General features: G+C 36.9%; 1 protein-coding gene and 1 pseudogene across 3 annotated transcripts in view; both read left to right on the top strand.

The window, feature by feature from the left end:
* The window catches only part of HPSE2 (heparanase 2 (inactive)), a 632933-nt gene that overhangs the window by 356611 nt on the left and 260452 nt on the right, over positions 1–15870 (top strand). The window lies entirely within an intron of this gene.
* Positions 13091–13871, top strand: LOC129493535 (ATP synthase subunit O, mitochondrial-like; annotated as a pseudogene).

Here is a 15870-nt window from a genome sequence, read left to right as displayed (position 1 = left end):
CCAAAGGCAGATGCTCAACTTCTGAGCCACCCAGGCATCCCTGCAATATAGTTTCTAAGGGTAGAGACAAATAGAGGTAGACCAGTAGCCAATAGGTATTTGACCTGTAAGTAACACATATCTCCTGATCATGTTCTCACTTGCAAAACTAAGTCATGTCTTCCCACCCTTAACTACAATACAAGGGAAGCTAAGAAATACCTTCCTATCTGCCCAGAAAAAGGAAATAGTGTGGTTATCATGCCATTTTTTTGTTTTCCCTTACAGAAGGCTTCACTGAAAAAGTAACATTTGAATAGACCTGAAAGAATTTTCCCAGAATTTTTTCTCTATTTTAAGATTTGTCAAATGTATTTTTAGATTTCACAAATCTCACAACTCCTTTTCTGTTGAAAACATTCATTTAACTTATGTTTTTCTTTCATCTTCTCTATCTAAACAATCAAAACCTAACTCTTGTCAATGTATTATAATAATCTCCTGTTTTCTATTTCTAACCCTAACCCTAACCCACTTTCCAGTCCTCAGTCCATCTTTCATGTCACAGCTAGGGTGAAAGTTCTAAAGCAAAAAATCCTGTTGATGTATGCTTTACTTAAAAAAATATTTTTTTATTTATATAAGAAACCCAATTGTAACCATGTTTCTGTGATTTTCCCACCAATTACTGTTATTTACACAACTCAAAAGTTATAACAAGGAGCAAGACTGAAAAAAAGCATAAATATTTCAGTACAAATGAAATGTCTTCCTAATAAAAATTTAGCTATTTATTAATCATTTCCAGCAGTTATTGATAAACACAACTTTTTCTAAGAATTAGAGATTTTCGATGCTTTGTGCTTGACTATGGTTTCATTTCCCATATTAGCTCTTTGCACACTTTCTTCAGCTGTTAAATTATCTGCTTCTTATTTATTTATTTATTTATTTATTTATTTATTTATTTATTTATTATTTTTAAAAGATTTTATTTATTTATTCATGAGACACACACACACACACACACAGAGAGAGGCAGAGACACAGGCAGAGGGAGAAGCAGGCTCCATGCAGGGAGCCTGACACGGGACCAACCCCGGGGCTCCAGGATCATGCCCTGGGCTGAAGGCGGCGCTAAACCGCTGAGCCACCCAGGCTGCCCTCTGCTTCTAATTTATGAGAAAGAATTATCACCTGTTTTCTGAGTACTTTGTAAACAGTTCTCAGAACCTCTTTTCTAAATTGGCCTTCCTGCATATACTGTTTCTCCCTCTTTCCCTCCCCTCTCTTCCTTACTTTTGTTCTTATAAAGGAAACAATTTTAATTTTATGTAATTAAAAAAAATCTGCTCAGAGAGTTTCAGCTTAAAGTAAGGTAAAACATGTATTATGGGAGATCCTCCATGCTTGCAACCAACGTTTGGCTGTTTAGTAAGTCTCTCCCAAATCAAGCAACTCTCTACCCTTTGATGTCAGCTTCTTGATAAAAACTTTGTAAGTTAACTGCAATGGTTTGGACTTCAAAATTAATGTTTTTCTAGTATTATTACTAGAAGTAGTACTAGTAGGATTACTAACTGACTGAAGTCTTCCCCTCAATAAAATAATGGAACTGCATAAAATAGTACCATTCCCTAATTTGTGTTCCCACTTTCCATGTTGAGTGAGTTGAATAATATGGGAGCACTTCTTCCTTCAGCTTTATTACAAGTGATTCCACCTCTCTCAAATATCAATTTCAATGTGCGGAAGTAGCTCTGTCTTTTGGAAGAGAGAGAGAGGGAGAGATTGAATAATTTCAAGGTATTTCTGTGTCAGTGACTTCAGACACTGATCTTTCTCAGAGCTTTCAATAATTTATCTCTGCATCTATCAGATGACGAAAATGAGACACTAAGAAATGAATTTTTCTCCTTCATGGGCTATATTCATATCAGTGCATTTACTCACTGCCCCCTGAATCCATTTTCTGCCCAGTAACCAAAATTGAGCTAAATCTCATCCTGCAGCTTAAAACTAATCTCTCACTTAACATCTGTTTCACCATATTATTTAGATTTTCATATGTAATTTGATATAAATCTCAAAGATGACATATTTTGGATTTCTGCTATATCATCAGTGACTATGATATAACAAGTGACTTATCATCATTAAACTTAACTGTGACTTGGAACTTTATCTTTTTTTGACTTTCACAACTTCTTTGAGATGATTTCTCTTAAGAGGAAAACCTCTTCTATACCAGAGTGTATTACACAAATTCTCTTGTGCTTTCTCTATGCCACTTCTTAGATTCATGGACAGTGAGGCAGAGAGCAGATGGACATTGGATATAATCTGATCAACCACTGCCTTTTATAAATGAACTATGATAGGGACTTGCCATAGTAGTCATCCTGGAAGCAGAATCCTGACAACCCGACTTCTTATATGCATATATTTGGTCTTGGGTGTTTTTGTATATAATATGTTTATGTTAGGCACACCTGTGGCATTAAGGGCTACATCATATTTCTCTTGATTTAGACCACTCAGCAGGAAAGGCTGGTGAAATGAGAAGACCTATGCCTCAAAGAAATACAAGTAGTTAAGTAATACCCCCCGAAGGAGTAAAAAGTGGATATGACAAGGGAAGAGAAAAGATAGGGAGACAGGGATTCCCTCATAAGGCACCTTCAGGTTGTTATCCCAACTGCAACAAGGATTTTACTGGGGCTTGACATTGAGTTTAAAAAATTGTTTTATTTTGTTGTGAGGCTGAATAAAACTATGACATAGAGAATAAACAAAAAACTAATGATGTTATTAGAAGACAAAGCTTCAACTATCTTGTTTGTAAAAGGTTTACATGTTTACTCTGCAAACTTCCTGTGTCATGTAATAATGCACTTTATTGGTCTGACAGCTATAAAAATTCTGGGACATAATTCAGTTAGATTTTCTCTTATTTATTTACCATTTTTCTGATTGCTAAAATGAAACTAAGTATCTCATTTAGTTGTTATGAGGATTCAATGAAAATTTGCTTGTAATTGTTTTCATATTCTTTTGTATGAAAGAAAATGGCAGGTAGGGCAGCCATGGTGGCTCAGCGGTTTGGCGCCACCTTCAGCCCAGGGCCTGATCCTGGAGACCTGGGATTGAGTCCCATGTTGGGCTCCCTGCATGGAGCCTGCTTCTCCCTCTGCCTGTGTCTCTGCATCTCTCTCTCTCTCTCTCTCTCTCTCTTTCTGTGTGTGTGTGTCTCTCATGAATAAATAAATAAAATCTTTAAAAAAAAAGAAAGAAAGAAAATGGCAGGCTTAAATCAAATTTATCTGTTGAACTACCTAGTCACTTCCATTTATCGCTTTTAAGTCTTGCATTAACTTGTGATATGGTACTTGGGAATTAAGCCTGCCAGAGGTGTTGGGGATGAAAGTACATGGCTTTGGTAGGTCAACCTTAATGACCTACCTACCATTTTTTTAAATCTCTAAGAAATTCAAGTTGATTTTGCAAGATGGAAGATGTCTACTGGAAGAACATTTAGCAATGGTGATTGGCTCCTCTCTTTCTCCTTTTTCCTACAACTTTTATTTTGAAAAATTTAAAACCATAGGGAAAATTGAAAGATTAGATCCATCAGTTGTTTACATTTTGCCACATTTGATTTCTATCACTTAGCCATCTACCTATGTAATTTTTTGCTGAATTGTTTGAGAGTAAATTGCAGACATCATGATATTTCATCTCTAAATACCTTAGCATGCATCTCCTAGGATTAAGAATTTTCTGGGACGCCTGGGTGGCTCAGCAGTTGGGTGCCTGCCTTTGGCTCAGGTCATGATCCCGGGATCCAGGATCGAGTCCTGCATCAGGCTCCCTGCAAGGAACCTGCTTCTCCCTCTGCCTATGTCTCTGCCTCCCTCAGTCTGTATCTCTCATGAATAAATAAATAAATCTTTAAAAATAAAAAAAGAACTTTCTCCTGTATAAACACAATACCATTCCAACACCTATGAAACTCAACATTTATTGATTCAATATTATATAATACATAGTTCATATCGTAGTTTTCCCTAATTATCCTAATAATGTCCACGGTAGCTATTCCCACTCCCTCCCCATCAATTTTGGATGCAAAGAAGAATCATGTTTATATTTAGTTTTCTTTAGTCTTTCTTTATCTAGAACAATCCCTTCAGTTATATTTTTGGGTTTTTTTGTGACATTGGTATTTTTGAAGAGTCTAAACCAGTTGTCTTATAGAATGCACCTAAATCTGGATTTGTCTGATTGTTTCCTTATGGTTAGATTCTGTTTAAATATGTTTGGCAAGACTGCTACATAGATGATGTGTAGATCTCCTTTTTAGAAAGCTCTCTGTGTTATAGTATGGAGACAAGATTGAAGGGTGCTAAATGGGAAGGCTGTGTTCTCAGTTTTTTGGGTGAATGATATGGTGGCGTGAATTAGGATAGAAGTGGTGGGGACTTTGGAAGGAAAAATCTAGGAAAGGTTTAGAAGATAGACTTGATGACCAGCTTTGGTTGGTCCCAAAGGGAAGAGGGAAGAACCTGGAATAAATCCCACAATTTCTGATAAATGATTATATAATTTATCAATTCAGAGAATATAAAAAATATTTATTGGGGTGGAAAAATAAATGAGTTTATTTTTTCACAGGTGCCATTTGAAATGCATGTGGATTATTCATAGAGATGATTGATAAGCCCGGTATGGATGGTGTTCAGGTGACAAACCTTGGACTAGAGATTTAAATTTGGGAATAAAATACTAACATGTATAGGTAGGTATAAAGCCATAGAGATGGATCAGATTGCCTAGAGAGAGTATTAAGTGAAGAGGGATGAGGTGATGAAGCATTCTTAGTTAAGATTTGACCAGAGCTCATAGTCCAGTGCTCTTTCCTTAGTTCTTGCTTAGTCTCTCCGTGCTTTAATTTCTGAGGTTGTTTCACTCATTTGATTGTTAGTCATCAACTAAACTCAGAGTTGTTGGGACTCATCACAGACTTCATTTACCCCAACTAGACTAGAGAATCACTGGCACTGACCCCACACTCATAGTGATCCATATTTCATCTAAGTACCCTTAAGTCAGTGTGGGCTTTATCCCAGAAAGGAGCCACATCCTATTTAAGATAGAACTACCAAACATTCCCCACTATTACTTAGTTCAATCTTCGAATGTGCAGAGGCACATTATGCAAATAAACCAAGCACAATAAAGATGATCATGCATCAGCTGTGTATGTGCACATGTGTGTTTCTGCAATCTGGATTGCAATTCTGTGATGGAATGGTTCCAGACCTAGCAGAAGAAAAAAGAAAGGAAACCTGAAGAATGTTCTCTCAGCTCCATTTAATGCCTTGACTTTATCAAACTTGTGTGCTGTGTTTCTGCCTGTAGCTCTCAGCATATGGAGAAAAGAGCCAGGATCCAATCATTCTTTCCCACTCCACCAAGAAATCTTTTATACTTCCTCCACAGGTAAGATTCTAGGTCACCAACAACACTAGGGAGTGTTTTATTGAGACTTGTGGCATTATATCATCAAAACCTTCTCATTCCCAACACTCTTAGAATCATGTCTAAGGAAGATCTACAAAGTGGAAATTCTTACTTAATGACCTCTAAAGAGGAGCCGAAGGAGATTGAGGTGATATAAAAGAAAAAGGGAAATCTGCTTGTGAGGGAAGGGAATGCTGAGCCTGGTGGGGAAGGCCGACTGTTCAGCTGCCAATACCTGTTACTTAAGAACTGACATTTTCCAGATCTCACTTCAGGGAAGGCAACATCTGATCTCACTTAAAACTGCAGCATCTGCCCTGCTGCTTTCCCCCTGACCAGGCCCACACCTCACCAGCCAGAGTAATGATGACTAAAAGAAAGAAGGATGCAATTAACTGGTGAGTGGAGTTTGGAATGAGTGGGAACCTCTTGAGAGTTTTGATCTGATTGTGCAGCTGACTTAGGAGGTTTCTCCCACACACTAACACACATTAATAATATAGTCAAGTGCCAAGAAGCAAGAGAGAGACCTGATGCCATCATTTAAGCATAATACTGCATTTTGTTTGGGTGGTTGTTGGTGATGTTGGCTTAGTAACTGTGGCTCTCTAGCTTCTGCTTTCTTGCATCACTTAGCATTGAGGAACCAGATAGAAATATGTGGAGTAGATAGGAATTCTTCTCTTAAATATTACATTAGCCTCTCCAAGGAGAACTGTGAAAGTTGATCAGGGCACTAACATTTAATTATATTATTTTCTATTCTGGTTTTTAATATCTTCTCTATCTTCATTATTTTTGTGTGTACACAAATACATATAGTGATGGCAGAGGAGACATTAAGGACCAGAATAGGTACGTATATGGATGGCTGGGTGGATATACAAATGCAAAAAAAATTCATATATATATGTACATATGTATATCATCAAAAGATGATTAAAATTTCCTGTTAGTTTTAATTTGAAAGATCTCCATTAAGGCTGAAATAAGACAGAAAGCTCAGAACAATAGCCAAGGCAGAAAGCTTTAAAAGCACATAAATATTTATTTAGCAATTTTTTTAAACAAAAGGATTATATTTATTGTTTTGCGATCTATTTTTCACTTAGTAATATTAATATTTTCCTATGTCAAAAATGTTTCTCTGTAGTGCATTTATTGAATCCATCCTATGGATTTATATTCCATTTCCCCTATTCTTAGAAATTTAGCCAGTCTTTTACTCTCTCTTTCCCTACCATTAAACAAAGCTGTGATGAACATTCTTTTTTTTTATTGTAATGAACATTCTTATGTACTTGGAATTCAGTTCTGTAAATTCCACAGAGAAAATATTTAGAAGTGGAGTTTTTTAATCAAAGGGTATATGCATTTTTAAAGCTTTTGATACATATTGCCAAAATATCTTTTTCCAGAGGAGGTGTTAAGTTTTATGAGGATTATTTGATCTGAAATTTCCATAAACAAATTGGAATTTAGAGCAAGGGATTACAAATTACAAGGGAGGTTGTTACTGTATATCCTAAAAGTGTCAGGACCAGAGTAATTAGTATAATTGTCTGTGAATATCGTGCCAGAGTAAGTCTTTTCTACTCCTATGGACTGGTTCAGAGAAAGAGAGCTAATCTAAGAAGTGGGTCTCTTATTCTTTATTAATGGAGTTCTGGTGGATGCATCGGTAGTTCTGGTATCTAAATGAACCCACAGGTTCTGAGTTGCAGAATACTAAAAGCCTAGACTCTCATTTTTTAAAAAATCCAAGAAAATATAAGGAAATAATATTATGCTAGAAAAATAGTTATAGTTAAGCTGTAGAGGAATAGATTTTTGCTGTGTCTATTGATTTATTATAATACTTCTTACATGCAGAATAGCCTTGACTCTGGGTGAAGGTTCATATACCTTTATCTAGGATCTCAGGAACAGGTCACCAAAAGTAAGCTTTTAAATAGGGAGCAGCAAAGTAGAAGCTAATGGCCTTTACAAGAAGGGGAAATAGATTTTCCTTAGTCATAATTCTTTGCTGTTCTCATTAGCTTACTGAGGCCTAATGGAAGGACTGTCCTTGCAGTTTTCATTTTCCCTAGAAATCTCTGGTATCTAATAAATTTCTACTCAGTATTCCAACCTCCCAGCAGTAATTCTCATACTCAATACTTTTTGTTAATGATGTTTTTGCCTCTAGAATTTATACATGGAAGACTACCTTCTGTAGCCATGTCCAAGGAATAGAACCTTTTTCCTTATTTTCCATACTCATTCTTGGAGTAAATCAAATCAATCAATCAGTAATAGGGGCCCTATTGACACTTTGAGTCTCCAGGTATCACTGTCCACTCAGCCCCTATACTAAATATTCCTCAAAATGTCTGAGTTCTTTCTTTTTTTTCAGTGTAAATTATCTGACTAAGTGGCTATAGTACTTTTATGGGGGAAGGAGAATCATTATACGATGCTACAGTATTCCCCCTAAATATCTGGCCATGACTTTAGTCAGTGGGTTCTGGACCTAAAAATTGACTCAGGATCAAGAACTAGTAAGAGATTAGGACCTTTTTATTACGGCAAACATCCTCAACTGCCTGCCCATCCATTTCTGTGGTTGTAGATATTAAATAACACTCTTGTTGGCTGCCCATCTTTTTGCCTCTAGGGATGTCATGCTTTACTAACTACCTTCACAATTCCCTGCTGGTTTGGCCCTCTTGGCTGCCCCTCTCACCTTGCTGGCCATTATCATAATTGTAACCTTTTGGCTTCTTATAGTTAAATACCACCACCTGGGCTCTATTTCTTTGGCCCCCATCATCCCATCCTTATGGTTATTGACAAGCCCAAACCTGACCTGTGGCTAAGAGCCACCACTGAACCTTATTAGTGATGCTGTGGCCCTCTCACAAGCACATTTCTTATGATCTTTGTGGAATGGTGTCATTTGGTTTCTCCCATGGGGCCTACTCATCTGGTGGGTCTTCTGGCCTTATTAGTATATCCATTCTACCATGTCCACTTCTCTCAGTCTCTTGTTCCTCTCTCTACCATCCCAGGGCAACTCAGGCATTTCTGCACTAAATGTCATCTTAGCAGTGAGTTTGCCCCATCCCCTGGGATCCTTGTCAGATGTTAAATCCCATGTCCTAAGAAAACATCCCCAAGTCAATGAATCCTTGATTATCCAATCTTGTCCTGGCCCTCTTGATTCAACATCTTCAGGAGTATATCCCTGGCTTCTGTTGATACATACTAGCTAATTCTCCCAGACACTTACTTGACTGTATAGTCTCTTCCTTTCCTTAACTGGTAATGCTGGGCTTTAGTTCTAGTAATGAGCCTGGCAGCTAGAAGAGGATATGGGGCAGCTTCTGAGGAGGAAAATTGCTGTCTTGCAGGGAGAGGCTTCCGCAGTGTCTTGCAACACAGGATGAGTGCAACCTCTTACTTGGGAAGAGTGGGCCACCTTGTAAGCTCTAGGGCATCTTCAGCTCCAACATCTGGGACATCAATCCAGATGTCCCTAACCCATACTTCAAGGTACTGGGTTTTTCCATACAGAGCCCTGATATTATGATAACAGACATGTCTTGATTAAGCATTCAAATGTCTCTGAAGCTGTGTAACTCTTAGATCTTCAGTTTTCTACTTAGCTGTCTGCTCTTCTACCACAGAATATAAGGGTGCCTCTATAAACAACCAGTGAAGTCCTCTGGCTCTCACACTTAGCCATTAGTTATTTGTTAATGGCTCTCAATTTCTCATTATTTTTCTTCAGAGCCTGAATGCAATATAGCAGTAATCTGCAACTCTGCTGTCCTTGTAGATATCTTCCCCTAACCCATTTCTTTTGCAGCTGCATCTCTATATACCTGACTCTTGTGTCATGTTACTACCAGTGAAATCTTTAGCACCCATGTTCCACACTCAAGATGGTATTTTTTCCCACAAGATGGTGAGTAAGCCAGTCCCAAATTCCTATCTTACTTAGACCATTCTCATTATTATTTGCAGTAGTTTATGTCAAGAAGCAGACACAAAGATAGGATTAGTCTATGCCAGAGATTAGGGGCAGGGGAACTGTCAAAGGGGAAGAAAGCCTTCAGACCAGTTGAACATCTGTGGAGAAAAAAAGGAAAAATAGAGTAGAAGGAATCTTAGACTACAGCACAGTTCCAGAAAAGGTTCTGTCAGCGTGATGGGAAGTCCTCAAGCCAAATTTGTAGAAGTCTTGCAACTTGCTGGAATGGGCATGCCTTAGTAACTTTGCCCACCATTTTTAGTCACTGACTGGCAAAAACAGCTCGAGGGAGATAGAAGTTCATGATGAACACAGTTCTGGATGCAGAGGGGCAGCAGCTAGAGCAGATCATCAGTTACACTCCCTGTAGCAGGATTTCTGAGTGGTATATCTCATGGCACACACATGCACACTCAGTCATTGCTTAAGATCAGCAAATCTTCATGTTCAGTACTAGTAGATGAAAGTGTGAGGGGCTGTATCAAAAGAAAGGGGACCTTGGCATCTCCAATTCAAATTTGAAATACACAAACACACACATACAGATAGTACACATAGGAGTCAGACCCTACCATGCTATTAGTATTACAATTTTTTATTTATAGTGGATTTGTACAAACTTTCTTGGGCCAGTCTAAAAAATGACCCCCATTTGTGGTTTTGTTTCTATGTGAAAATACGTGCCAAATTTCCCACAGCCAACTGCTAAATGAGTCTTTGGAACACAATAAACTATAAACTGAGAATATCCTATAGAGAGGCCACTTGGGCTTCTTCTGGGCACTTGAGATAGAAACAACCAAGTGTGCACTGTCACTATTTTAGTGGCTTTGGCAAAGGGACTTGTCTGTTCATGCTGTTTCTGGACAAAGACTCTTCAAGCTTAGCAACAACATTCCATCTTCACATCCAAAAGAAAAATAATACAATCTAAAAGTGTGGCTTTTGTATGTGACCAACATGACTAGTGCATGTGTTTTTGCCTCTTTATTCTATTCCATGTTGATAATCTGCTGGTTGTATCCAAGTCACTATATCACAGCCTATAAATTCCTTGAAAGCAAGGACCATGTCTCATCATTGATTACATTCAATACCCAAATGACTAAATCAGTGCCAACAAGTACTTGGTGACCTTTTTCCTTAACCCTCTCCTTCCTTCCCTGGACCAGCTCTTTATAGTTCCCCATTAGAATCATAGTCTTTGGAGAGATGCCCCATATCTTTGTATAATTATTTCTCTTCTTTGAATTATTTAGCATCCCCACCTCTCCCTCATGGGAGAGCTGGGTCTGCCCTAGAGCCAAAATGGTTTTAAGTCAAGTAAGAAGTGTACTTCTTACTGCCATATAGTAAGATTTATCACTGGCTTAATGGGACCTTTGCCAAAAAAACTGGCTAATGTGTCATCATGACATCTTAAGAAATTTTTTCCTAAGAAAATATTTTTCATGACTAAAGAAGCCAATTTTCATAATGTTGCTAACCCACATATCACAACTGCTACCTCTATCCCACCAGACAACAAATCATAGTTAGAGGCTTCAAGACACATATACAGAAGTAAGATTTTTTTAATTTTTTTATTTTTTATTTTTTTTAGTAACTAACATGTTCTAGAAGAGTTTGGACTATGGATGTTAACTATGAGCCCTTGAGAATTCTTCCCAGCCTTTCAGTGATCTACTACATTTCTTCAATTCAAATATGCTTTATACTATTCAAGAAAATTGATATCCATTTTCTTGCTTGACATTTAAAATAACCTTGCAAAACAGGTATTATTATTGACACCTGAAAAATAAGGAATCTGAAGTACCATAGAGTTAAATGATATATCTAAGGAGTAAATTTGTGACCAGTGATTAGAACACAGAGACCAGGGTGGATTATAATCTTTAGGAAATAAAATACAACAATCAATCAATATGTACTTACTATACTCTGTGTGTTGGGCACTGCAGCTAGACTCAAGAACACAAAGACAAGTAAGATAGAGGCATCAAAATGTTTAGAATCTGTGAAGTGGTCCTCAAACTTTTCCAGTTTCATAAAAGACCATTTTCATTAAAGCAAATAAAAATCTTTTAATTGTAGTTTTTAATCAACAAGGTTAGAAATCAAATACTGCAGAATTGGTTATGATTAAAAGCAATAGTCTCCTTCTCCTATCTTAGCCCCTCTCCAGAAGTTACCTTTTTCATTAAAATAACCATGTTAAAACTTTTTTATTTTTAGCATTTTTAAAAAGATTTTAGTTATTTATTCATGAGAGACACACACAGAGAGGCAGAGACATAGGCAGAGGGAGAAGCAGGCTCCCTGCAGGGATCCCGATGTGGGACTCGATCCCAAAACCCTGGGATCATGACCTGAGCCAAAGGGAGACACTCAGCCACTAAGCCACCCAAGTGCCCATTTTTAGTAATTTTATTAGGAAAAAAAACCAAACTAAATAAAAGATGTATAGAGAATAATGAAATAAATACCATCTACTCACCAATAATTAACTTTATTAAGGCTAAGAAGTCTTTACATATAGATATATTTACTTCAGATCTTTTTTTTAAGACAACATCTCAGATATAGTTAAAACCACCTGAGTGTTCCTTTCCAACCCCACTGCCCTCCATCTCAACACATAGGTAACCATCAAGCAGTGGATTTTTTACTTACATTTGTCCTCACTTTTATTTTACTTATACTATATACATAATACACACAGATGTATATATACAATATGCTGTATATATACATACAATGTACTTCTATAATGGATATATGATATTATTTGTATATTTTGACAACATATATCATTCTGCAACTATTTTTATTCTGCTTAGTTTTTGAGATCTCTTCTAATACATATAGCTCTAGTTCACTATCTTTAAATTACTTATCAGTTCTCATTGATGGACATTTAAGTTGCTTCTTATTATTACTGCAAACAACATAGCATTCAGTCTTTCACCAATAAGTATGACATTTGCAGGGGATTTTATTAAGCCACTCATGTTGAGGTAGGAATGACAAAAAGCTGTAGATACTTAGTTGTATACAACTAGATGTATTTAGAGATTAGATACCCATGAAACCATCATCACTATCAATGCCATGATCTCATTTATTAATTATCTCAAAAAGTTTTCTCCACCGCCTTGTTTTCTTTGGGGGGAGGGGTTGTTTATTTGTCTTTCAGTGGTAAGAGCACTTAACCTAAGATCCCCCCTCTTAGCAAAATTTTAAGGATATAGTGTTGATAATATGTGGCTCTATGTCATACAGTAGATCTCCAGAATTTATTTATTTTGCATAACTGAAACTTTGTACTCTTTGACCAACACTTCCCTACTTATCTCCCCTTAAAGCCTCTGGCAACCATCATTATACCTCCCTGTTTCTGTTCAACTATTTTAGATTGCAAATGAAATAATGTAGTATTTGTCTTTCTGTTCCTGGTCTATTTCATTTAGCATAATGTCCTCCAGATTCATCTATTCTAGCAACCTAAATATCCATCAATGGTTAATGGGCTAAAGAAAATGTATATGGACCTACAGCTACCCAGGGAAGATGGCCACTCCAGTAGTTTCTGGGCTCTCCCAGTAGGTGTGTTTCCTTAGTACATCTGTGGTCAGGGTGTTTGCCAAGCACATGAGACCACTTCTTCAGGTATATGGTATTGAAAGTTGCTATGCCACAGCTCTTTCTGCTGCATCTAAGCAGAATAAACTGGAATAAGTAGAAAAGGAATTGCTGAGAGTAGCACAAATATTGAAGGAACCCAAAATGGCTGCTTCCATTATGAATCCCTGTGTAAGCAAACAGTGAAAGTGAAAAGACTAAATGACATGACAGCAAAATAGAGGTTCTCTCCCCTCATGTCCAGCCTGATCAGTTTTCTTGCTGAAAATTGTTGCTTGAACAATATCCCTGGAGTCATTTCTGCCTTTCAACCATGATAATCATGCACCATGGAGAAGTCCCTTGCACAGTTACCACTGTATCATCTTTATTTTTTTTTAAGATTTTATTTATTTATTCATGAGAGACACACATAGAGAGGCAGAGACATAGGCAGAGGGAGAAGCAGGCTCCCTGCAGGAAGCCTGATACAGGACTTGATCCCAGGACCCCGGGATCATGACCTGAGCCAAAGGGAGACACTCAACCACTCAGCCACCCAGGTGCCCCCTCTATCTCCTTTAGATGAAGCTACTCTTTCTGAAATAAAAACAGTCCTGAAGAGCTGTCAAGCATAGTGGCAATGATTGTCCATATTGGAGAAAAATAAACTGATATTATGAAAAAACAGATTCAGAAGCTGATCAGGGCTTTGTGGGAGATTTTCTGAAAGTGCTGATTTTCTGTCAGTGAAAATTCCTAAACTTGGAGCAATGATAAAATGCTTCCTGAATGATAAAAAAAAGAAAATGTGTTGTATACATACAGTGGAATATTATTCAGCCTTACAATGGCAGAATTTTCTTCTTTTTAAAGGCTGAATAATATTCCATTATATTTATATACCACATATACTTTGTCCATTTAGCTGTTGATGGATTTTTAGGTTTGTTTACAGATCTAGGCTATTATACAAAATGCTGCAATAAAGGTGGGAGTACAAATATCTCTTTAAGACAAAGATTTCAATTCCTTTGGCTATATATTCAAAAGTGAGATTCTTAAATCAAATGATAATTCTATTTTTAATTTTAAAGGAAACTCCATATTGTTTTCTGTTGTGGGTACACCGATTTACATTCCCACCAACAGTCACAAGGGTTCCCTTTTCTCCACATCCTCACCAACATTTCTCCTTTGTTTTTTGAATAATAGTTTTCCTAACAGGTGTGAGGTGATAGCTCATTGTGGTTTTGATTTGCATTTCCCTGATGACTAGTGATGTTGCACACCTTTTCATATTCCGGTTGGCCATTTGTTTGTTTTCTTTGGAGAAATGTGTATTCAGGTCGTCCTTTGCCCATTTTTAAATTGACTTACTTGTGGGTTTTTTTTCCTATTGAGTTGTAAGACTGCCGTATATATTTTGGATATTAACTTCTTATAAGATATATGATCTGAAAATATTTTTTCCATTGCAGGTTGTCTTTTCATTTTGTTAATTGTTTCCTTTGCTATGTGGAAGCTTTTTAGTTTGAGATAATCTCATTTGTCTAATTTTGCTTTTGACATTTCCAGGAAATCATTGCCCAGTCCAATATCTAGAAACATTTTTCCTATGCTTTTTTCTAAGAGTTTTATGGTTTCAGGTTTTTCATTTAAGTATTTAATTCATTTTTATTTGAGTTTTGTATAAAGTGTGAGATAAAGGTACAGTTTCATTCTTTTGTATATGGATATCCAATTTTCCCAACACAATTTGTTGCATAGATGATCTTTTCCCCATTGTATATTCTTGGCACCTTTTTTTTAAAAAAAATATTTTATTTATTTAGAGAGAGAGCATAAGTGGACAGAGGGAGAGGGCTCTGTCCCAGGACCCTGAGATCATGACCTTAGCAGAAGGCAGACATAACTGACTGAGTCACCAAGCACCACTCTTGGCACCCTAGTTGAAGATCAGTTGATTGTATGTTTATGGCCCTGTTTCTGGGTTGTCTATTCTGTTCTACTGGTCTGTCTGCTTTTATACCAGTACATAGTGTTTTACTATAGCTTTGTAATGTGTTTTGAAATCAGAAAGTGTGATACTGGTATCCCTGGGTGGTGCAGCAGTTTAGCGCCTGCCTTTGGCCCAGGGCGCAATCCTGGAGACCCGGGATCGAATCCCACGTCAGGCTTCCGGTGCATGGAGCCTGCTTCTCCCTCTGCCTGTGTCTCTGCCTCTCTCTCTCTCTCTCTCTCTCTCTCTCTCTGTGACTATCATAAAAAAAAATTAAAAAAAAAAAGAAAGTGTGATACTTCTAGCTTTATTCTTTCCCAAAACTGCTTTGATCATTTGAAGTCTTTTGGGCTTTCAAATGTACTTTAGGATTGTTTTTATATTTCTGTAAAAAAATTCCACTGGAATTTGGATAGAGATTGCATTGAATCTACAGATCATTTGGGGGAGTATGAACATTTTAACAATATTAATTCTTCTGGCCCAAGAACACAGAATGTCCTATTTATTTGTATCTTTTAACATTTATATCATCCTTGTTTTGCGGCTTTCAGTGCACAAGTCTTTTACCTGGTTAAATTTATTCCTAAGTATCTTATTGTTTTTGATGCTAATGTAAATGGAATTGTTTTCTTAATTTCTGTTTTGAGTAAGTTGTAAATGTACAGATATATAATTGAGTTTTGTGTGTTGATTTTGCATTCTGAGACTTTACTAAATTTTTTAT

The sequence above is a fragment of the Nyctereutes procyonoides genome, unplaced genomic scaffold (assembly GCF_905146905.1).
Source record: "Nyctereutes procyonoides isolate TBG_1078 unplaced genomic scaffold, NYPRO_anot_genome, whole genome shotgun sequence".
Classification (NCBI taxonomy): domain Eukaryota; kingdom Metazoa; phylum Chordata; class Mammalia; order Carnivora; family Canidae; genus Nyctereutes; species Nyctereutes procyonoides.
The sequence above is the reverse complement of the archived record's forward strand: the minus strand, read 5'-3'. Positions and strand labels throughout refer to the sequence as shown.